This window comes from Pinus tabuliformis, chromosome 8, assembly GCF_031772625.1.
Source record: "Pinus tabuliformis cultivar Carrire ecotype Pingquan chromosome 8, CPIR1, whole genome shotgun sequence".
NCBI lineage: Eukaryota > Viridiplantae > Streptophyta > Pinopsida > Pinales > Pinaceae > Pinus > Pinus tabuliformis.
Window position 1 is genome coordinate 1363041932 of NC_142294.1, and position 25234 is coordinate 1363067165.

The 25234-nt window shown below is 39.7% G+C and overlaps 1 pseudogene; it reads right to left on the bottom strand.

Annotated features, from left to right (window-relative positions):
* Positions 1 to 18896, bottom strand: part of LOC149240555 (uncharacterized) — a 109621-nt pseudogene extending 90725 nt beyond the window's left edge.
* Positions 18897 to 25234: the final 6338 nt, after the last annotated feature.

A 25234-nucleotide genomic window follows, 5' to 3' on the forward strand; every position in this document is an offset into this window, starting at 1 on the left:
TTCCATCTATACACATGATCCAAACTATTTCTTGAAGCCAAAAATTAGAAATTTGAAATGAAACGGTGCTAACTGTCTAGACTTGCATCGCATTAGCCAATTTCACAGCAAATTGAAGTAGCCTCCATCTTCTGTATGGTTGAAACCTTCCTCTATCAAAATGGAGAAAACGTGTATGCTTCAAATATCCCTGTGATGGTACTGAACCTCTTAGATAATATTCAAAGTTCTTACATACCTCCCTTTGGACTATCTCACACTTTTGCAGCAACACTGTCTCCTTTTGCAACGCCTTAAAAAATATGAACATATGGTGACTTTTTCTTGATATAAAGTCTTGGAAGAATCAATGTGAATTTTGTAACCTTCATATAACTCCCCTTATGACAATAAAAACTTCAAAAATTCACTATCCCACCAGTACCAAAGATTATACAAAAGTGCAGCAAGTCCTTGCTGCATTTTACAAACATCACCAAAACTAACTTATTTTTGAGAAAAAGACAAAACTCTAGCGCTGAGTGGTACCCTCCTGCTGAAGATTTAGCTTTATAATAGCCTCTGTTAGTATGTCCAACTTGCCTCTCTTCCTCTTTCTTCTATATTTCTTGGCCTTAGTGAGCTTCTGTTTTACCAATCTAAGTCTTCTTTTTAACACCAAATTCCATACATACAATCTTTTCACTTGCCTATGCAGAGGCAAGGTACACTTCAACTTGTATTTAGCTTTGTTAAGGACAGGTTCAACAACTTCTAACTTCCTAAACAAATACAACTTATCCCTTTGATCCTTTTCTGCAAGCTGATCCACTTTCTGTTGAACTCCTTTAAGCTATTCCAATAGTTTCTCAGATTATTTTTGCTGATCAAAAACCACCTTTTGCTCAGGCTAAACAATCTCCTTTACTTACATTTTCACCTTGGTAGTAGACCTAGTTCTAGGTCTCCTTGACTGCTCAACTCCCTCCTTTAACTCTTCAACATCAATGACCAGTTTGCCTTTGCCTTTGGCAGGACGTGCCAATGTTTTCTTTGATGACTCTCCTTCATTGGGATGAATAGTTTCTTGTGGTATTTTATGCCTAAGTTCCCTATTCTCTTGCAGCAAATATGCTATTGTCAGATGAGCCTTGTCCAACTGATCCTACAAGCCTTCAATGTTATGGTCCCTTTTATCAATTTCCACTTCCTTATCTGTACTTTCTGATTACACATCTTGAATAGGAGTAGATGGAGGATCGACATGCAATCTCTTGGCTGTAGCTCTTGTTCTGGTTACCCTTGCCACTTTTTCTACTTCAGGTGAGAAATGAAGCTTCTTAGCACTTCTGTTATTAACTAATTTGATTTTAATCAAATGCCTTTTTACTGATCTTTCTGCTGTAGGTGAAGCTTCTTTAATCACAACTGATGGGATGTATTTCTTGGTATTTTGGTTGTTTGAATATTGTGCTACCCATCTATTGTAGCGGCTACAACCACCCTCCAAAATTTTGCCTTAGCTTGTTTTGGAGCCTCCCTACCAACCTTCACAGTAGCTTAACTTGCTTCGTCAAGTCCTCAAGCTTCAATGTCTTTCTTGCTCAAAAGCAGCCTGTCGATCACAGTTTGATCTTTTCCCTTCACAGGCTGCTCACCCAAACTTGGTCCAGCTACAGGCTGAGCAGCTTCCCCTTGAAAATTGTGCATTTTTGGAGGGCAACCAACCTTCCCTCTAGAAATTGAACAATCCTCTCTGACAGGCTATTGGGCTCTAGGATTGCGCAATCCTGCTAGCCAACCCTCCTAGTAGGATTTGCACAAATTTTCCCAACAGTAGGTTGTTCAGCCTAGGATTTGCACAAATCTGCTGCTTAGCCCAGAAATTGCACAAATATCCTAGGCAACCAACCCTGCTCCCAGCCAAAAATGCACATTTTTCTCCAGCAGTCAAGCAGTCTCTTGCATGTGCAGTTGAGTTGACTAGTTCCCTTCGGGACTGAGAAAAATAAACTTGCATGCATGGGATGTTTCTCAAAAGGCAACATGCAAAGGCATCCCTTGTTTTAGAGATCTATGTTTAGCAGTTGGAGGTTACATGCAAGGAACAATTTAGAAACCTTCCTCCAAGTGTCGCTTCCCCTAGATTGGTGGCACGAGCGTCACAACCTCGATGTTATTAAAGCTCATAAATCAGATGCTGTAGAGCTCATTACTCACATCAACCTTACAACTATGACATCCCACATCACATCTAGGAGCAGTTGACACATTCAACTCAGCTGTTTTGGGGTAAGCCCACTTCCCATGCCTTGTGCTACATTTCTATCACTTTTTGTATTTTCGCTTGTGGGAGTACTATTTGCTTGATTTCTTTGAACACTTGCTGTCGTTTACATATATACTAGCTTTTCCTATCTCTGTTTCAGTTTTCGTTGCTATCTCACTGATGTCCCATGCATGAAAGTGTTTTGCACGGATGTTCACCCAACCAACGAACTGCCTCACCCACATGCATGTTGATCTTCTTGCTAAATATTTCATTCATGTTTTGAATGCACTGTCAATCACTTCTGCAATCACTTAATGTCGCCATGAATTTACTGTTTAGCTGCTTTCAGTTTCCCGTCGGTGAGTCGGGCCAACCTTGGCCTGGACTCTACGTTCACCAAGGCTGCATTGCGCAATTTGGGGAAGGAAGGATCACCTTCCTCTCTAGATTTGCTCATTCCTGCCCACCACTAGCCTCCAGAACCGTTTTGCGCATTTATGGAGGACACTGGCTGCTTGGCTCAAGAAATTGCACAAATCTGTCCCTGGGCCAACAATCCTTCCCAGCTGGAATTATGCAATGCACAACCCCAACAGTCAGTAGCCAGACTGGACTGTGCATTGTGCAGTTCCACCAGTCAGTCAGTCTCTCAGCAGCCCGGATTGTGCCTTGTGCAATCTTGGCAGCTGATCTCCCGACCTCCCGACTGAAATTGTGCAACCTTCATGATCATTTACCCAGGTATGTTCCAAGTCAGTTCTCATGTTCATTTTTGGTTTTCCACTGATAGATTGATTGCTATGAGTGCTTCCATGTCTCTAGATATCGCAGGTGTTCACTTGCCTCTCAACAGTATAGGTACAATGGTTTCCAGGAGAGCAGAGCCGAAGACACCGTTTAGAGCACGCTTGGCGTTGCAGTCGATCAAGTGTCTATGAGCTTGCCTACTCACGAAGACATCAAGTTTTTCGTAGACAAGGACATCAAGCAACAACATCACAACAAGCAACATCATGAACAACAGCTGAAGGTAGCATACCGAATGCAGCGAACGTAGAGAATGTAGTGAATGCAAGAGGAAGGTTGTTGACAACACAGAGGCGAAACAAGGTTGCAAGCTCAAGCATGTCCATTGATGATGAAAGAATCTTTGGAGACTTTGGCTATGAAGAAACGACGTGACATTAGGATCACGTGAAGGCAGAAGATGGAACAAAGAAGGAGTTGCATGTGCTGAAGCAGCAACTCAGGAAGAACATGAAGCTGCACAGACAAACGAATGAGCTGCAACAGGAACATGAAAAATAGTGGGCGCAACATGCACTCACAGATGAAACTGCACCCGTACAAGTCAAAGACCCATCCCAACAGCTAACACGAAGTAGACATGGTGAGTAGTGTTGTTGATTGCATGCAAAGGATCCAACAACACGACTGTTGTTGAGTGCACTCACTAAGGTGAAGACAAGAAGAAAGTCCAACTAGGGCTGAACATGCACTTCAACAAGTTGATGCGCATGACCACCAACACACACTTGAATATCAGCATGGACAAGTCTATGCATTAGTGTGTTGCTGGTTCAACCATACCCAAGAAGACCATGTGCATGTTAGCAAACAAGTTGGATGAAGGGGCCGAACCAATGCACCAGTTGCAACAGAGGAAAGAGTTCGCTTCAGCAAGATTTCACCATGAGGTACATGCACACCATCACAGACGACCAAGATTGACATCAACTCGTCAGCTTCACCATCACAAGAATTTCAAAGAGTTTGTCTCACCATAGCAGACTGAGTGTCAGTGATGTCTTGCAAGGCTTGCTCAAGCCATGTTGTCTCACATGAGTACATGTGCATTGTAATTTTGATTCATGTCAAGTGTAAGTCGAGTGTCAACAGTTGGATGTAACAATCATAGAGTAGGTGAAGAGTCATGAGGGTAGTTGAACTGTCACAAAGGGGAATGTCAAGGGTCAACCCACCCTTTGCTATAAATAGTCCCTCATAACTCATTGTATAGGCTTTTGGTCAGCCAAGCTTCTATTAAGACTATCTTGAAGAAGGCTTGGACAGTATTGTAACGTGCCTTGGCTTCTCCATTGCACGGAGCTAGTACATCTCTTTGGAGGAGCAGGCAGATGTGGCTGTAACGTTCCACTATTGGGGCTAGCAAGTTTACATGGTGTATTGTATGATTGTGACTTACACTTTTTTAATAATAAGAGCTAACACATTTTCATGCATATGTTGTTATTGTAGTTGGATTGTTTCAGTTGCCTTAATGATATATTTTGTTTAACTTACGTACTTGCATATGAACTGATTTGTATGCAATTATATGAATCTTGTTGTTAATGTGTTGCATATGTTGTTAATGCTGTCACCGTTCGTGTCAACTGCTCCGCCAGACATCAGACAGGCCTTTCTCATGAACCCTGCTATATCAACTGTCACACTCATCTCAGACTTATCCATGAGTGTTGTTAGTGTTATCTTACCTTGTATTTTGTGACTTTCGCATTCGAGTGGATTGCTCGACCGAAAGTTGTGCATGTCCTTTGTGTGGTGTGTTCCTAGCCAAGTTGGGACTGATCCCTTTCAACCTGGAACTCACCTTCACCTTCCTCTCCCTTTGAAGTGTTAGAACCTGTTGTACACATTCCTTGACTCTCTGCATCAGTCACACACTTGCTACTAACAAAGGGTTATCTTACTTGCCTCTGTGCGACATCGTGATCAAGGCATTACCTTATGACCCACTGCTGGGACTCCTACACCAAACGGTCTGACGTCTATTTGGGACTTCTTACCGGGGAGATTCCCTTGACATGTTGGCGGGTCCAACACCATCAACATTTCTGGTGCTAGAAGGAGGGCCTGATGACAAGCAATGTCCTCTCATCCAGTTTTGAACCTTTTCATATCTTTCATGGAGTCTTGCATTCTTCTTCCCTCGAGATGTTTTTCAAATTGTGAAGATGTCTCCATCTCGGGGAAGCTATTTGATTTCTTGTCCACTCACATGTATGATGGTGAAAGCAAAGTGGCCTGACTGGAGCACTTACATAACTTCCTTTCCATGATTTATGAGGAAGATGAGTTTACTAACGAACAAGCCAGTTTGCTGCTTTCATACACACTTTGTGAATCTCCATTTCGTTGGGTGCTCAGCCTACCGACTGACACCATGTACTCATGTGAGCACTTCTGTGATCTGTTGAAAAGTGTTCAACAAGAAATGCTAAATTTAGAATGTGCTAAAAATAGACCTGCTAAAAATAACATGTCTAAAAATAGCAGTTTGGTCAGTGAGGTCATTGGCCACATTGGGTGAGAGGTGAAACTGCTAAAAATAGGAACTTATAAAAATAGCATTTCTGGGTCCCTTCCTATTTATAACAGTCTCTACTCTATCTATATGAAGTAAAGTTAATTTTGGTCTTAACAGTGGTTGGAAATATTAATTAATTAATTCTCCATGAGTTAATTAGTTAAGGAAAATCAAACTTGAAGTCTTTGTGAGAACATGCAATTATTTCCCCACTAATTGGGGAATGTGTCCTTGATTTGCTCCATTGATTGAGGAATTAAGGATGAGTTCTATATTGAGAGGATCAATTGACTTAGTTTAACTTAGTCAAGTTTAGTTAGATTAATTTAACAAGTTGTTAAATTAATGAGATACAGTTTGTTGATGCTTGCATGCATGTGACAACTGTTATTTTCAGATAACTATGTATTCACTCATGGATAACTGATGCATGTCAGTTCTGTCAGAGACCCAGTTGAGATCAGAGAAGGGACAGTGTACTATCAGTTGGATGAATATTTTTCCTATAAAGGAAGCTCATCCATGATGAGGATTTATCTCCTTCAGGTTTGTGCAGTTATTTCAGAGGTTAGTGTTGTGTGTGAGGTGAGAATCACACAGGTTGCAGTTGGAGGACCTAGGAAAAATTGTGCATAGAAATAGGAGGCTTGGAGGGTAGAGGAGAAGGTTTGTGAGAAGCCTTTGACTGTCTATGAGCAGCAGAGGGATTGTACTGAGAGCTGGATAGCTTCCGAGCTAAGGCTTTGTGTAATCTGAACTATATTTCCACTTGTATGCTAATATAGAGATGGGGTTTTAGGTAGGTGCTTTCCCTGGGTAAATTCTTCTATTTTATGTGTGATTGGTTCCTTCTTATCAGTTATATGTTTTCTTATTGATGTTGCTCATGGTTGATTAAGCTTCCGCTAAATTGTTTGTAGAAGTAGATCAAGTGTTTTGCTTTAGTACATTGTATTACCAGGTGATCTACAGGTGGGAAATTTCTACATGGTATTAGAGCTAGCTGATCTGTAGAAAAAGTTCTACATGGTATCAGAGCTAGCTAATTTGTAGAAAAATTCTACATGGTATTGGAGCACAGGTTATCAAGGAAGAACAATATACTGAGAGGAGATTTCAAAGTTTTGAGTTTTGGGCCGAGAGTTTGCAGAGAATATTTGAAAATTTCTGTACAAAATTTTCAGAAACAAATAGCAGATTTGGATTCCTTGCAGGAAAAGACCCAAATTCAAAAAAAAATTGGCTGAATCGGAGTTCGGATGAGGGAGATATCGCTGATTTAAAATTAACTCTTTTTTAAGGGAATTTCATGACGGTGGGAAAGTGGAAATAGATTGGTGTGCTAGCCAAGAACCTGTATGCACTTGAGGTACAAGATGCATGCAAAGCCTTGAGGAGCAAGGCAAAGGTTAGATACTTGGTGGTTGAGAGGGAGATTAAATTACCTCTCAACATGCAGAGCCAAAAGAAGTCTCAGACAATTGTGGAGCAGCCACGATTGGTGCAACAGCTTCAGGAGGTTGTGGAGCAACCACAATAAGGGAAGCTGAGTGGAGATCGAGTAGAGACATCTACTCATGCAGATACCTCCAGTAGGGGGAAAATTCGAGCCAGGTGGGCTAAGGGATCACATCTAGCCATACCTCTAGGTAGGAGGTGGGGCGATATAGTGTGATCGTCCCAAGGAGGAGGGGCAGGATCCTTGAGGCACCCAACCTCTTAGATGAGACCTTGCTACATGAGCCCCGATGTGGAGTAGCAGGAACTGACTCATTGGGTAGAGACAGATGCGGATGGAGCGGTAGAGAGAGCGACAGTGCAGGGAATACCAGGACAATGCATAGCTAGTAGGCTGTAGCAATGCGAGAGGCACAAGTGTTTTGCACAGTGCTAGGTGGCACAAAGAGGTGTGCAATGGTGCGAGATGCATGGAGATGTTGCAGTAGCATAGATGTCAGAGAGGGAGAACTTGTCAGCAGCAGGTAGAGCTTCAACATCAGAGTATGTTCCTAGCCCAACAGAGTGGTCATTTGGGAGTGTTTTTGTTCCAAGTGTTGTTGGAGCAAGTGGACCAGATAGATTGTTGCATGCAGAACATTCCAAAGTTACAGGATCGGGTTCGAGAGGAAGCCTTTCTTGTTGAGAGGGAGTGTTGAAAAGTTTGCAACAAGAAATGCTAAATTTAGAATGTGTTAAAAGTAGACCTGCTAAAAATAGCATGTCTAAAAATAACGGTTTGGCCAGTGAGGTCATTGGCCACATTGGGTGAGAGGTGAAACTGCTAAAAATAGAAAGTTCTAAAAATAGCATTTCTGGGTCCTTTCCTATTTATAACAGTCCCTAGTCTATCTATATGAAGTAAAATTAATTTTGGTCTTAACAACAGTTGGAAATATTAATTAATTAATTCTCCATGAGTTAATTAGTTAAGGAAAATCAAACTTGAAGTCTTTGTGAGAACATGCAATTATTTCTCCACTAATTGGGGAATGTGTCCTTGATTTGCTCCATTGATTGAGGAATTAAGGATGAGTTCTATATTGAGAGGATCAGTTGACTTAGTTTAACTTAGTCAAGTTTAGTTAGATTAATTTAACAAGTTGTTAATTAATGAGATACAGTTTGTTGATGCTTGCATGCATGTGACAACCGTTATTTTCAGATCACTGTGTATTCACTCATGGATAACTGATGCATGTCAGTTCTGTTAGAGACCCAGTTGAGATCAGAGAAGGGACAGTGTACTATCAGTTGGATGAATATTTTTCCTATAAAGGAAGCTCATCCATGATGAGGATTTATCTCCTTCATCTTTGTGCAGTTATTTCAGAGGTCAGTGTTGTGTGTGAGGTGAGAATCACATAGGTTGCAGCTGGAGGACCCAGGAAAAACTGTGCATAGAAATAGGAGGCTTAGATGGCAGAGGAGAAGGTTTGTGAGAAGCCTTTGATTATCTATGAGCAGTAGAGGGATTGTACTAAGAGCTGGATAGATTCCGAGCTAAGGCTTTGTGTAATCCGAACTATCTTTCCACTTGTATAATAATACATAGATGGGGTTTTAGGCAGGTGCTTTCCCTGGGTAAATTCTTCTGTGTTATGTGTGATTGTTTCCTTCTTATCAGTTATATGTGTTCTTATTGATGTTGCTCATGGTTGATTAAGCTTCCACTAAATTGTTTGTAGAAGTAGATCAAGTGTTTTGCTTTAGTACATTGCATTACCAGGTGATTTACAGGTGGGAAATTTCTACATGGTATTAGAGCTAGCTAATCTGTAGAAAAATTTCTACATGGTATCAGAGCTAGCTAATTTGTAGAAAAATTCTACAAAATTCTACATGATCTTGTTGAAGACACATTCTATCATTTTGATCCAGACCATCTTGACCAGAAACTATTACAGCAACGGAGGGCTCCGCATGAATCCATTATTGATTTTTGGCAGCACTTCTGTGACTTGCAGTTTCAAGCTCCGAGGAGCCAGATGAAGTTCACTTATCTCTGGGACCAGTTCGAGTACTATCTTAAGAAATATGCCCATCCCAAGAGAAAGCTTGATGTCAAGCCTCACTCAACCTTCTTCATTGATGGAACTGTGCAATCCCATGTGGGAGGACATACTGTCCCGACAGACTGTCTGCCTCCCTCTCATCCAACAGTTCCACCATCGCTTAGTGATGCTGAGAATCATGTTTGCGCACCTGTTCATCCTTCACACTCTCCCAACATCACTTCACTCCATTTTCACGAAGAGTTGGTTGTGAGTCCTTCGAGTTACCATATGCATTCTTTTCTTTGACCTCTGTATTTTCACTCAGGTGTTCCTCCAGATGATGCTGTCTTGTGTTCATCCATTCCAGACTCTTCACTTGTTATGAACGAGGAACAACCCACTAACGGAGTTGGTGTTGCACAACCAACATGCAATGTCATTCATGAAGAGTATGAGTGGGAGCTTGAACATTAACACTCGGAGATGGATGACTCCCTTCCATCTGAGCCCCTTCCATTATTTCCTAGCTTCTTTGGTGAACCTGCCATCCATGATTTTGCATGTGTGTCTTCATCCACGGATGCACCCATTATTGATCACTCGCAGGACTCACCGGATGTTATTCCATCATTTGACAATGGAGAGGATAAGTTATTCATTGAAGATCAACTTGATCCTTCATCTGTCTTTTTTGGAAACACAGAGGATGAGTTCGTTCGCTTTTCATCTACCCCTCTGTTTGATTCATCTGATTATGAGGATGCCAAAGAATTCATTAACTTTTTTGATCGTGGCATTCGCGATCCATTTGCTTCTATATTTTATCATGATCATGAATCTATCGCAGTTGATCTTTCAAAGCCACTGGTTTATGATGATCTACTTGATGATGAAGTTGAGACACCCAAGACTATTGAGGCACTTTAGCATGAGTTGATGGTTATTTCAAGTCCTCGTTCTCTTCGGGTTAGTCTCACTTTTGATCATGAAACTGTTCAATCACCCAAGGCTCCTCATCACTCGTCTGTATGCATTGAAGATCCATCTCACATGCAGATCACACTTCCTCTACTTGAACTGCATGATCCCATGGCTCATGCATTGGAGGAGTCTTACATTGCAAGAACTCATGCGCGACACAAGTTATCTTTGTTTCTTTCGTTTGCTTTCATGTCTCAGTCAAGAGTGTGCTTTTGCTTCAAAGTTGCACGTAGGGTCACACAACACCATGATAAGTCCATGTACCATCCGTCATGCACATGCACTGACTTATGTCCCGTGGGAACTTTGAAACATGAAGTGTGGTTGTATTCACTATTATATCTTTCTTGTTTGTTGGTACACACATCTAGGTTACTCGCAGACCAAGCCTTCACCAACATGGGTCTACCAATGTGCCAGTGGCTGCATTGGAAATATCACTTCACATGATCAGGCCCATGCACCGTTAGTGTAGGAGTAGGAGTAGTGTTTTCTTTCAATTGTTTGCTTGCATGATTGTTTGCTTACATGCTTTGTTTGTTGTTTGTTTACTTGCTTCGCTTTCATTTTTGCTTCTTCTCTTGCTTTGCTTTGTTGATTGATTAGTTCGTTCACTCGTTTCGTTTGTAGGTTAGTTGGCATGAAACCATGTATGACTCTTGAAACGAGCTGGGTGAAGTACAAGAGGGCTTGTACAACTATCACTACTTGGTTATCTATCATCTTGCCTCTGTATGATGAGCTTGTTACTTTTAGTCCATGATACGTTGAAGAAAGATACGTACTATTTGAAGTGAACCTTGGTGAAAACACAATGATTGCGTGCTCACTAGTGTCACCTTCTCTAGTCGGCTGTTTTTGGGTTAACCCTTGTCATCTTAGTCAAGTAGAGTAAGATGAGGGGGAAAAACCTTAACAGGCACATGATAGATACAATAAACTACTTATTTGCTAGAAAAAACTCTTCTGCTCTCAATAGGTCGGGATCCCTCTTCCGCCTCTGAAATGAATAAGTGCTATGCATAGTGAAAAAAGAAAAAAATGAAAAGTCAAAAAATTCAAATGAAAAATGAATAAGGCGAAAGAAGAGAAAGGCTTCCTGTGTAGGGAGGTGATGCAAGTAACTTTGCTGGGGTACTGACTAGGCTCGCTGGTAGTGGAGCCATGCTTGTGTTCCTATGTGACTCCACCAGGGTACTATCTAGGCCTGCTGGCACTGGAGAAACACGAGAGATGAAACTTAGACTCTGACGACTATATTGCTTGTGCACTTATATACCCCTCAACCCCAATCGAAACAACTGTGTTGCCTTGGCTTGGAATGTGTGTCAATCGACTAAGAGTCTGGCAGATGCTACATCTTACAATCAAGCTATTGTGAAGCCAAGACGAGCTGAGAGCTGAACAATACTTCCGGAGGTGCTAGACTTGTTTTTCAAGAACAAGGTCCATTTAGAGAGCTGGAGTTCTACCTGTGTGTTGCCAAGTGTTGTAACGGCTACAACCACCCTACAAAATTTTGCCTTAGCCTATTTTGGAGCCTCCCTACCAACATTCATAGAGTCTTGCCTTGCTTCGTCAAGTCCTCAAGCTTTAGTGTCCTTCTTTCTCAAAGGCAGCCTATCGATCATAGTTTGATCTTCTCCCTTCACAAGCTACTCACCTGGACTTGGTCCAGCTGCAGGCTGAGCAACTTCCCCTTGAAAATTGCACATTTCTGGAGGGAAACCATCATACCCTCCAGAAATAGTGCAATCCTCTCTGACAACCTGCTGGGCTCCAGGATTGAGAAAACCTACCAGCCAACCCTCCCGACAGTTCTTCACAAAGCTGGGCAGCAGTTAGCTGCTTAGCCCAAAAATTGCGCAAATCTCCTGGGCAGCTAACCCAGCTCCCAGCCAGAAATGCGTATTTTTCTCCAGCAATCAAGTAGTCTCTTGCATGTGCAGCTGAGTTGACAGTTCCCTTCGGGACTGAGCAAAATAGACTTGCATGCATGGGATGTTTCTCCCAAGGCAACATGCAAAGGCATCCCTTGTTTCAGGGATCTATGTTTAGTAGTTGGAGGTTACATGCAAGGAACAATTCAGAAACCTCCCTCCAAGTGTCGCTTCCCCTAGATTTGTGGCACGCACGTCACAACCTTGATGTTATCAAAGCTCATCAATCGGACACTATAGAGCTCATTCCTCACATTAACCTTGCAGCTCTTATATCCCACATCACATCTAGGAGTAGTCGGCACATTCAGCTCAACTGTTTTGGGGTAAGCCCGCTTCCCATGCCTTGTGCTGCATTTCTGTCACTTTTTGTGTTTTCGCTTGTCGGAGTACTATTTTCGTCATTTGTTTGAATGATTGCTGTCGTTTACATATATAATAGCTTTTCCTAGCTCTGTTTCAGTTTTTGTTGCTATCTTACTATTATCGCATGCATGAAACTATTTTTCACGGGCATTCGCCCAACCGACGAACTGCCTCAACCACATGCATGTTGATCTTCTTGCTGAATATTTCATTCATGTTTTGCATGCATTTTCAATCACTTCTACTATCACTTAGTGTTGCCATGCATTTATTGTATTAATTGCTTTCAATTTCTTATCGGCGAGTCGGGCCAACCTTGGCCCAGACTCTACCTTCACCAAGGCTGCATTGCGCAATCTGGGGAAGGAAGGCTCACCTTCCTCTCCATATTTGTGCAGTCCTACCTAACACTGGCCTCCAGGACTATTTTGTGCATTTCTGGAGGACAATGGCTACTTGGTTCAAGAAATTGTGCAAATCTGTCCCTGGGCTAGTAGTCCTTCCCAGTTGGAATTTCACAATGCGCAATCCTAGCAGTCAATAGCGAGACTGGATTGTGCATTGCGCAGGTCCAGCAGTTAGTCAGTCTCTCAGTAGCTCGGAATGTTCCTTGTGCAGTCTTGGTAGTTGGTCTCTTGACTTCCTAGCCGAAATTGCGCAACCTTCATGATCATTTACCTTGGTATGTTGCAAGTCAGTTCTCATGTTCATTTTGGTTTTCCACTGACAAATTGATTGCTATGAGTGTTTCCATGTCTCTAGGTATCATAGGTGTTCATCTGCCTCTCAGAATTACAGGTACAATGGTTTCCAAGATATTAGAGCCAAGGAAACTGGTCAGAGCATGCTTGGGGATCCAATGAATCAAGTGTCTATGAGCTTGCCTACTCGTGAAGACATCAAGTCGTTCATAGACAAGGACATCAAGCACCAACATCACAACAAGCAACATCATGAAAAACAACTGAAGGAAGCATAGAAAATGCAGTGAATGCAAGAGGAAAGTTGTTGACAACACAGAGGCGGAACAAGGTTGCAAGCTCAAGCGGGTCCATTGATGATGAAAGCAACTTTGGAGACTCCAGATATGAAGTGATGGCGTGACATGAGTATCGCGTGAAGGTAGAAGATGGAATAAAGAAGGAGTTGCATGTGCTGAAGCAACAAATTAGGAAGAACATGAAGCTGCACAGGCAAACGAATGAGTTGCAGTAGGAACAAGAACAATAGTGGGCGCAACATTCACTCACGAATGAAACTGAGCCCGTACAAGTTAAAGATCCATCCCAGTAGCTAACACAGAGTAGACATGGTGACCAGTGTTGTTGATTGCATGTAAAGGATCCAACAACATGCATGTCATTGACCGCACGCATGCAATCGAACCCATTCAACACACTCACCAAGGCAAAGATAAGAAGAAAGTCCAACTGGGGCTGAACATGCACTTCGGCAAGTTGATGTGTATGACGACCAACACACACTTGAAGATCAGCATAGACACTATGTGTCAGTGTGTTGCTAGTTCAACTGTACCCAAGAAGACCATGCGCATGTTAGCAGATGAGATGGATGAAGGGGCCGAACCAATGCACTGGTTGCAACGGAGGCAAGAGTTCGCTTCAACAAGATGTTACCATGAGGTGCATGCACACCATCACATATGACCAAGCTTGGCATCAACTCACCAGCTTCACCATGACAAGCATGTCAAAGAGTTGGTCTCACCACAACGGATTGAGTGTCAATGATGTCATGTGAGGCTTTTTGAAGCCATGTTGTCTCACATGAGTACATGTGCATTATAACGTTGAGTCATGTCAAGTGTATGTCGAGTGTTAATAGTTGGATGTAACAGTCATAGAGTAGGTGAAGAGTCATGAGGATAGTTGAACTGTCACAAAGGGGAATGTCAAGGGTCACCCCACCCTTTTCTATAAATAGTCCCCCATAACTCATTGTATAGGCTTTTGGTCAACCAAGCTTCTACTAAGACTATCTTGAAGAAGGCTTGGACAATATTATTATGTGCCTTGGCCTCTCCACTGTACAGAGCTAGTACATCTCTTTGGAGGAGCAGGCAGATGTGGCTGTAACGTTCCATTGTTGGGGCTAGCAGGTTTACATGGTGTATTGTATGATTGTGGCTTACACTTATTTAATAATAAGAGCCAACACATTTTCATGCATATGTTGTTATTATAGTTGGACTGTTCCGGTTTCCTTAATGATATATGTTGTTTAACTTACGTACTTGTAAATGAACTGATTTGTATGCAATTATATGAATCTTGTTGTTAATGTGTTGCATATGTTTTTAATGTTGTCACCATCCGTGTCGACTGTTCTACCGGACATTAGATAGACATTTCTCATGAACCTTGCTATATCAACTGTCACACTTGTATCAGACTGATTCATGAGTGCTTTTCATGTTATCTTACCTTGTATGTTGTGACTACCGCATCCGAGTGGACTGCTTTGCCAGAAGATGTGCATGTCCTTTGCGTGGTGTGTCGCAGCCGAGTTGGGATGGATCCATTTCAACCTGGAACTCACCTTCACCTTCCTCTCCCTTTGAAGTGTTGGAACATCTCGTACAAATTCCTTGACTCTCTGCATCAGTCACACCCTTGCTACTGACAAAGTTATCTTACTTGCCTCTGTGCGACACTGTGGTTAAGGAATTACCTTACGACCCACTGCTAGGACTCCTACAAAAAATGATCTGAGGTCTAATTGTGACTTCTTATCGGGGAGATCCCCTTGAAATGTTGGCGAGTCTAGCACCATCAACACCATCATGAAGAAACCAAAAAATCCTGCCATGACTGCTCCTCCTTCTCAAGCTCCTTTATCACTAACAATTTAGTGAATGAAAAATGAAACAAACTGGCTTCAATGTGATTTCATTTTGTTTGAATTCTTTCAACCATATTACATAGACTCCTAAACAAATAATAAGGAATTTTCAAAGGTTTCTTGCTGGTAAAATTCATTAGGAGCCTAATGTGATAGTGATACACTTTACTAAACCTCGCTTCACATGTGAAGTACCTTTGAATTACTTCCAACATTTTAGTATGACGGTATTGTAGATAACTTCTTGCAACAATAGAACCATATCCTTTCTGGTGTTTTGGTTTGAGAAAGTCTTTGAAATCAACCAAATAAAAATCCATACCCTTGAACCATTCTTCTCCATTTAAAGGGATATCAGTGGCCTCGACTATTGATTGAGATGTGACTGGAAAAGTTAGAGTTCCCACCTTTTCTTGCAAACCATAAAAAAACCTAGCAAACTCTTTTGTCAACTGTTGATGATACCCCTGAATCTTTTCACAAAACCTCATACACCCTACTTATTCAAAATCGATTATGATGGCTAGATTTGCGTTGATGGTTGTGACATCTTGTGGCTCAAATAACACAATGGCACTTCCCTTGTGATTCTTGTCTTCTGTAGTTGACATGATCTTTCTTTTGCAATAGTGAATAGTTTTAGGGTTATGAGCAATTATTTTTGTGTAATAATGGATGTGTTATGATATTAAAAACCTCTAATGATGCCTTAATAGACAACAAGAAATTACACAAAAAACTTAAACAATGAAGACATCCTCAAGAAAACCCTACAGAACTTGCAATTTCACAACTGTTGACAGAGAATTTAAAAGAGATAGTCGTAGCACAATAGATATAAATGCAATGCTGAAGGTATTTGATTTTTTAAACACTTCCAAACATAAGCACTTAGGGAAAAATATTTGATTTAGTTTTAAACCCAAGGAACATATTGCATGTAGGTTTATACAAATAAAATGTGAATTGGCAGTGACAAATAAGGAATATAACACACTGTGTGGAAACACAACGCATTAGGATAAAACACATCACAAAGGAAAAAACACAATGATTTTTGAAGAGAAGCGACGATGAATTTATCTTTCTTGTAGGATTTTTATGTTTTTTTCCTAGCTTCTACATGCAATTTGAGAGTTCATTCAAAAATGAGGAACAAAGATAGACCTATATTTGCACCTGTGAAGAAATTTTGACCACCGACAAGCGAGAATGGTAGCATTGTGTGAATTTGTAGCGCCCTTGCCTCCCTTTCGCAACGAATAAAACGAGCAAACTAGAGCCCTTGATGAAAATGGTGAAGAGATGAGCATTGTGGAATGGAGATGAAAGTTCAAATAGACATGAAGAATGAACTGGAGGATAAATGAGAGAGTTGATTGTGATAGGACAAGGAAATCATGAATGCGCAACACCTTATGAAAACACAATGCTTTGGGAAAAGGGAAGGATTGTCCTTTTGACCATTATTTCCCGCTGAGATCATGAGTTGTCCTTGAACTGACATTCAAACTAACTTCAAAGAGCCTTCAAATATGTGCATAAATCATCTCATGATTGCGTTGATGTATACATAACTTTTGGACTTAGTTGACCCACTTATAATGACTAAGGATTGTGACTAACTCATAATAAATAATGATTTGTATAACATGATTTTTGTACTATTTCCAAGGTGACCAAAGACTTCCCGTTATTACCCTTTTAGTAAGGAAAACACATGAGTTTAGACATTGGACTCTTAGCGAAAATAGACACCTTTACATGACACTCAATCTAAACCTATACCTATTTAAACAATAATAGTCACGTCATCATGACTAACATGACCAAGATTCCTAGACATAGGACCCTAACAAAGACCAAAACTTTGTCGGGCCAGATGGCATCCCTTGGCTCATTGATGTCAATCAGGTTGTCTTTTTTCTTTTGCAATTCTAATTGGAATGGCTCCATTTGACAAGCACTAAAGTCTTTTCTTGACAACCAAGAGCTATTTCTTTTATTTTTTAGATGTTCACCATAGAACTAAGTCCTCCTTCCATGCTTACAGTGGTCTACATATTCTATCTATTATTGGTTAGTAACATTGACACTGCAACATCATCTTCCATATCCACGTCTATGTCTGAGACTGCAAAAATTGTTGAAGACCCTCTTGAGGTAACTTCTGGACCTGTGGCCAATTCTGCTAAGGCAACTTCTAGACCTACTAGAAATGATATTGACACAACACCTGGACCTATAGGCTACTAGCTAGAATTAGAAGGAAATTATGGATCTTCCAACAGGCTCCTTCCCTCTCCTTGCTCGCTCTTTGTTCCATCTAACAGTTCATCTTGAGTTAGTGAAAATAGTCCCACCTAATTGTAGTATCACTTCCAGGTTCTCCACCGAAAAGAAATGAAAACTTTGGATCTTGAGACATATTCTCAATTTGAGGCCTATTCCTAGCAATAAATTGTGATAAAGCTATAATTTTTAGGAACACTTCATTTCAAGGTAGGGAAGTTGCTAGTAGATGTCCCTGAGAACCTTGCGAAGAGATAAAGGAGGTAAAGAAGAATTTACTAGAGAACTAAATTCAAATAAATATGAGTTTAAAGGTTGAGCTCCAAGATCTTGAGCCCACGATTGTGGAGGGTTGTGCCTGAATTGAGGAGTTTCCGCTCTCGACCTTTGCATTTTAAAAGTTGTTTCTTCAACCATTGTAGCATTGAAAAATATTTCTTCTTCGAGTACATTGGTATTTGTGATATCCACCATAGTAACCCCTACTTTTGGTTCCTCAAATATTACTATAACATTAGAGAAGAACCCATCATCCCCGTTCATGGATTTCCACTTATAGACAAGAATCTTGTCTTATGAAAATTTTGAATAACACCCGTGATGAAACTATCAAATAGAGAGAAAGAACTGTCAACCTCTTGGATAATCTTGGCATTACTTTGAGTGAAAACCTTCCATCTTTTCTCATCCATGAGCAGGTTTAATATATCATGAGGTCTAGAATGGAACTTCTCCATTAGACGAATGGTCTTGAAACCCTCCTTAACAATCAGAAGGGGGGAAAAGGAGTCTGCTTTCTTTCCACTCCTTTCTCAAGGAACTTGGGCTTCAAGGGTTTGTCTTTGGATACAAGGACTTTAGACTCCAGTTCATCTTTGGAATACCCTCCAATAGTCATATTCTAAATGCTCTATTTCACCCTTTCTAATATGAGAGGCTTCCCATGGGTAAGAAAATCCTGGTGGAGCTCCTCTATGTAATGTGTGTCGATATTAATAGAGATTTTGATCTCGGGGTCTTGGTAAACATTCTCATTTGCAAGGTAAGGCAGGAGAAAATTATCATTTCCAATCTCATCCTTGGACTCGTCACTCCATGATATAGTAATAGTGAGCTCATATCCATGGATAACCTTCCCCTTGCATATATTGATGTAGGCCTCACCCTTCACCTTGTCTGTTGTGTATATTTTGATGAAGAAGATCATATTATTTCCTTAGGCATGACCACCATCGAGGAATGTGAAGTCCTAGAGGAGGTTGGAAAGGAATCCCATGGACCATTCCAAATTTCTCAACCCAATTACAATTATGAACATTCATCTCTTCTGCTCTATCATCCACTATCCATCTCTTATCACCCTCTCCAAATTTTTCCATTGAATACTCTTGATTTTCTTTCTCTTTACAATTTTTTCCATGGGTATTTTTGTTATAGAATAATAATGGGGCTTGTTTCATTATGTGGATCACCATTTTAAGTTATATTTTCATTCTTCTTGTGCTTTTGATGGGATAATAAGGGAGATGAATCCTCTGGAAAAAATTAAAGGCAATATTTAAATATAACTTGAATGTTTTTGAGTGCATTCAATGATCAAACTATTAAGGACTAAGAAAAATGCCTTAAGGCCTAATTATTCTCTTCCTTGTTAATCCATTTAAGTATAGAAGTGACATAAACAATTTGATTCAAATGTTCTGAGAATTGGATCCTTGAAGCCCCACAAATTTAATTAGTCATGCTTGGTGCCTTGCTTGCATATCACATAACCAATCCTTGTAAATACTTATAAATCCTCGATTGCCATGGAGTCATAACCTAATATGATACCATTGTTCCAGATCTAAGGGGTCAAGCTATAAGAGACTTGAACACTGAGAGAGGAGAGAAAACACACAATATTTCCTTAAGCTATTCTGAAAACCATTGATAAAAAATACACACAACATACATCGCCAACATATGAAAGGAAAGACAACTCTTGATTAAAGGAGGGAAACTTTTGCAACTACTTATTGGTGGACCATCTATCCTTTTTATAAGGTGATGCCTGTTATTTATAGTATTATTGGTCACTTCTTGAGCTACGTCATTCAATACCCAGTGTGGATACCATGGGTAGATACTACTTTCAATTCAGATCAATAGAGTTTTATTTTATGTTAGCGGACATCCTTCATCTATGTTTCCATGATCTAATCCATTTTAGCCTATCTAATGTAGTTAACATTAATTTCAATGGAGGCCAATTTCTTAGTTGCCTCGGAAGTGTCCAACATAGATGGAAAATATGGTCGAATAAACTCCACATTAAGTACTAGGTGCAAGCCAAGGAAAGGGGTAATGCTCAATTCAAAATCATTTTCACCCACAACCTTTGTGATTGTGTAAGGCCCATATTAAAGTGGCTTGAGCTTCTTATGGAGGCATGTAAGGTGATCTTTCTATAAATTCATCCACACCTTATCACCAACCTCCAACATATGTGGAATCTAATGCTAGTCATGTTGCTAGTTGTTCTTGGCACTAAATTTTTGTAGGATATCATGAACCTATTGTTGGAGGTGTTACATCCACAAATTTGGTTGCTCTATTTATCTTGGCTTAGGCATGGGAGGACTCAACTAGTGAAGATTCAATGGGGAGCACTACATCAATTGGGGCCAATGGTTGGAACCTCAAGCACATCTAAAAATGACTATGCCAATAGAGTTGTGGAGTGCTCTATTATAGCTATGTTGAACATATGGAAAGATTTCATCCCATGTACATGGATGCTTGGAGTTGTATATGTGCAAAATATACACAATCATCTAGTTGAATACTTATGTTTGTCCATCTATTTAGGGATGAAAGGTAAGAAATTTGGCAAACATGGTATCCATTAGAGACCATAGGTTGGACCAAAAGGTACCAAGGAACCTACTATCCTTATCTTAAATAATGGTTTGAGGTAGCCCGAAATGAACCAAAACACGATCAAAGAAGAGTTTAGTAGTGGTTTCAAATTTGATATTATTATTACATGATCCTAGGATGACCATCTTATAGAACCAATCGACAACCACAAACACAAAATCATTACCATGTCTTTTTTAGGGTAAACCTAACATGTAATCCATGGAGACTAAATTCCAGGGATTTTATACTGTAGGTATAGGACTGTACAACCCCTACTTATTGATCATTGATTTAACAATGGTACAAGAAGTGCATGATCTGATATACTAGTGTAATTTTTTAGAAGGTTTGGCCAATAAAAATAGTTTTGAAGTATTATCCAAAGTGCCCTGTCACTTGATTGTAATGTGCCTCCTAAATTAGCATAGTATGTTTTCTTGAAGGAACAAAAAGGTGGCTCAAGTAGCATAAGAGCACATCCTAAAGGTGGAAGTCTATAACTTGTTTACCTATGATCAACAGCTGGTATCTAGCAACAAAGTCATAGTCAATATTGTATAGTTGTGGCTATCGATAGGTCTCCTTCCCATAAGAGTTAAGAGGTGTGGTTAGCACCACAACCAAGAGTCAACTGAGATAATATACAACATGGTTGGTGCAACTCTTCTTGCGCTTAATGTTCAAGTGGAATTATCATAGGTAGGTGGACCATTTCTAATGGTAATTATTCTATAACTTTCCTTGTGTCTACATGAATTGAAAAAGCATATGGTCAGTGTGGATGACCATCTCATTCCCCATAATATGATGCTTCCACTATCGATATTCCTACTGGATGGAGTACATCTCCTTGTCATAGGTGGCGTGTCTCTAGACAATATCAGAGAGTGTTTCACTATGATAGTACACCAATTGTTCTTGTTGAGTAATGACTTCGCATTTGTTGTTGATCTAGTAGGGTTAGGAATGGTGTAGAGCAGAGGCAACGTTTTAGATCCTTGAATGATTTCTCTTATGATTTAAACCAGGAAAATTTTTCTTTGGTTCCCCCCTTGGTCACTCGACTTAAGGGTCAAGCGATATGAGAGAACCCCAATACAAACCTTCGGTAGAAGTTAGAAAGGCTCGAGAAGCTACATAGCTCTATTAGGGTCATCAAGGCTAGAAAATGCTGTATTACTTGGATCTTGGTTGGATCCACATGCAACCATGTTCATCCATGATGTATTCCATATGCTAAATTTGTTTCATGCCAAATGATAATTTATCCATATTGGGATACAATTTGGGTTGTCGTAGGGTGATACAAATGTTCTTCCCAAGTTATGCTAAAGATGGGGATGTCATCCAAATATACAACCATAAATTAGTTTATGAACAATTGCATGGTATCATCCATCATTATTATGAATGTTATTGGAGTGTTAGTTAAGCTAATAGACATGACCAACCTCTCAAAAAGGCCTTCTTTAGATTGAAGGTTGTCTTCCATGCATTGGTTTTCTCAATAGGACCCTCGTGGTAGCCCGACTTCAAATAATCTAACTAAAGAACTTGGAACCATTATTTTGATCAAGAATATCGTTAATATAAGGGATCAAATATCTATTCTTGACAATGATTTTGTTTATGGCTCTATAATCAATACAAACTCTATGTCCCATCCTTCTTCTATACTAACAATATTGGGCTCTCGCAAGGTGAGGAGATCGATCGAATGTGACCCTTTTGGGTGATCTCATGATTCTAATGTTTTATTTCCTCACCCTCCAAAAGAGAGAATTGATATATTGGGCCATCAGGTAAAGGAGCACTAATCATATAATTAATTGAGTGTTTGACCTGGTAGTGTAGAGGCACCCCCATAGGTGAAGTGAAGATATCTCTATATGCTTCTATAATCTTGTCCACTTGCTTCTATTCTATAGATAGCCCTTAGGATGAGGCTATGGTGGTCACAATAACCATCCTTTCACTTTCTAATTGAACCATGAAAAGAGCAAACTTTGCAGTTTGATAGACAATTTTTTGGAATTATTTTGTTGAGGTCAATGTAATTGTAGTAGTTAAAACTACCTTTGGTACCCTGTAGAGATAACCCCATTAAATAACAATGACACTACATAGATGGGACTGATAAACAACATGAAGTTTCCATATATAAGGTTTTCCTAAAATAACACCACAAACTTTGAGTGGGACACCATCACTTAGTGCCTCATATTTGAAGGGCTTAATGTCATAGGATAGGCAATATTACTGTCTAATATGGACGTCTCATCCATGGCTCAACCAACCAATGGTGTATGGTTGGGGGTGTGGCATCATCAATAGCTTCAATGTTTTGACAACCTCAACTGAGATCATGTTCTTTTGGCCCCAACTATCAACAATGAAATGTAGTGGGGTCCCATTCATCCAAATCTATGAATGGAAGAGGCACCCCCCCTCCTTAGGCTCCTTTGACTCTTTTGGTTGGGTATTTGTGGTTGTGATGGTAGAAATATGTTTTGCATTAGTGATTTTCTTTCCTTTATCGGGTTTTGATTCGTAATATGAACTAGAGTTCACTTCTTTTCCTTCAAGCTTAGTCAACAATAATTGTTTTGAGTAACATTCATGATTGTTGTGCTAGGAGATTTTGTGGAAATCACACCACTTTCCAATTTCCTTCTTCAAATTCACATTACCTATAGAAAATCCTTGAAATATTGTAAATGCTAATGAGAGCAAACTGATCTACAAAAGGCACAATATTTCTCTACCAAAAATTTATGGAAAGAAAACAATGAATAGAAACACAATCACACATAAATCAATCACACATATAAATTTACATAGGGAAACCAACTGTGAAAAACCCCTCTAGCTTGTGTTATCAACTGAACAATCTGATCTATTACAAAGAATATAATTCAAGCCCGAAGCCCTTGCAATACTGATGAACTCCACTCAAGAACTGCCCATCACCTAGCCAAATAATCTGGTAGGAAGCTCTTATTTCCCAACACAATTAAACCCTTTAAAAATAGGAATTTCTCCTATTTCCTTATGGATTTCCCAAGAGAAATAGGCGTGCTCAATTCTCAAGCATGTACACAAAACTAGTTGTATAATAATGAATTACAATTGTGTCTTCATACAATCTCAATAGGAAATTCGATTGCATATACCTACTAGAGCTAAATTTAGCAGTTGCAACTAGTCAACTAAGAGTCATTTGAGTTAACAAAAGTCAAATTACTTAATCGAACTCAAAACTATCTCTATTTTAGACTAGAGATCAGTGAACTGACATATACTAGAGTTAACTCAATTATATGCTAAATTTTAGCAATCAACTAGTACACAAACTCACTGAAATATTTCTAACTCAAATTAACTGACAAATAAACTAATAGATCACATCACATTGTTAACTGACAACTAGCTCAAATTTCAATGAGACTGAATTGTAATTTGCTTCTTTGACTAAGGAAAAAGTCAAAATAAGCCCTTCCTTTCTATGATTTTAATATTACCCTCTTTTACTTGCAACTTGGGATTATTGTCTTGAGGTTGGTTATCCTTGCTTTGTCCTTGCTTCTATTGTGATAGATTTGCAAACTTGAACTCTCACTTATTCCATTGCTTCAATTTCTACTTAATTTTGATAGAATATTAATAAACATCTCCCAATGAGAAGATGTTTAGGAAATGCATCTCTATTTCGATGTACATATGTAGGACACTATGGTACTTCAAAAAAATATGCTACTTAGAGTCTCAATTACCCATCTTTGAATGTAAGGTATGAAAATTATTAGTGTACTCTGACGTTGTTTGCTCGTTATCCTATCGCAGATTTGTCCATATCATGTCCTAGTTATCATAATTCCCTAAAGGATGAAATTCCTCCTTGATGACATCAACAAAATTGGCCCAAGTGGGTCCTGCATTGAATATCACTGACTTGTCTTCATTGTGTTTTTCCTAGTACCTTCTCACCAATCTTTAACATGGGGAAGGGATTTCAAGAGTGCAAAGGTGCTCTTCTCATATTATCAGAAAGAATTGGATAGAGTAAAATCCCTCTAACATATTTAACCATTTATCCAAAACATTTGCCACTATTTGGCCTTTGAATACAGGTATATTAAAGCTAAATTTTACCTTGAAGGGTGTCACGCCTCCAAAATTGCCACTCGTTGATGGTACCTTGACTGTTCTTAGTAGTCTTTGAAGGATATGGGTGAAATTGTGCATTGTCTCATTCCTTTGTCACACAAGTGCTTCCTCAAATAATAACTTGATAAGATTTCCCACTTTGTCATGTCTCTTTTGTTTTATCATGGGAGGCAGTTTGTGTTTGTGAGTGTGAATGTTTCCAAGTGAAACTAGATCAAGGCCCAACTCTTTGTACCTTGACCTCGTCAAGGACATGTAATGAGAAACAAGGAGGATTAGATTGATTTGATACCATTGATCTAGGTTGTATAAGGAACAAAATGGAAGGAAAGAAAGGAAATGGAACACACATGGAGAAATATAGTGGGTAGCACAACAATATGGTGAAAGCCTAGCTTCTAATAATAAATAAAATAATAAAATAATGTAGAACACAAATTGGCTAGAATGGTGGTAGTAATCTTTGAAGGGAGAGATATGGTGGCTACAAGCATTCACAAAAACTATTACAAGAGGCCAAAAGGATGGCCTTTTAACATAAACAAAGAATCCTAGAGGTCCAAAACACTAAATATAGGAGATGAAGTGCTAAGATATTTGCATGCCCCAAAGTGGTTAGTTGTTACATCAACTTCATGATGGTGCA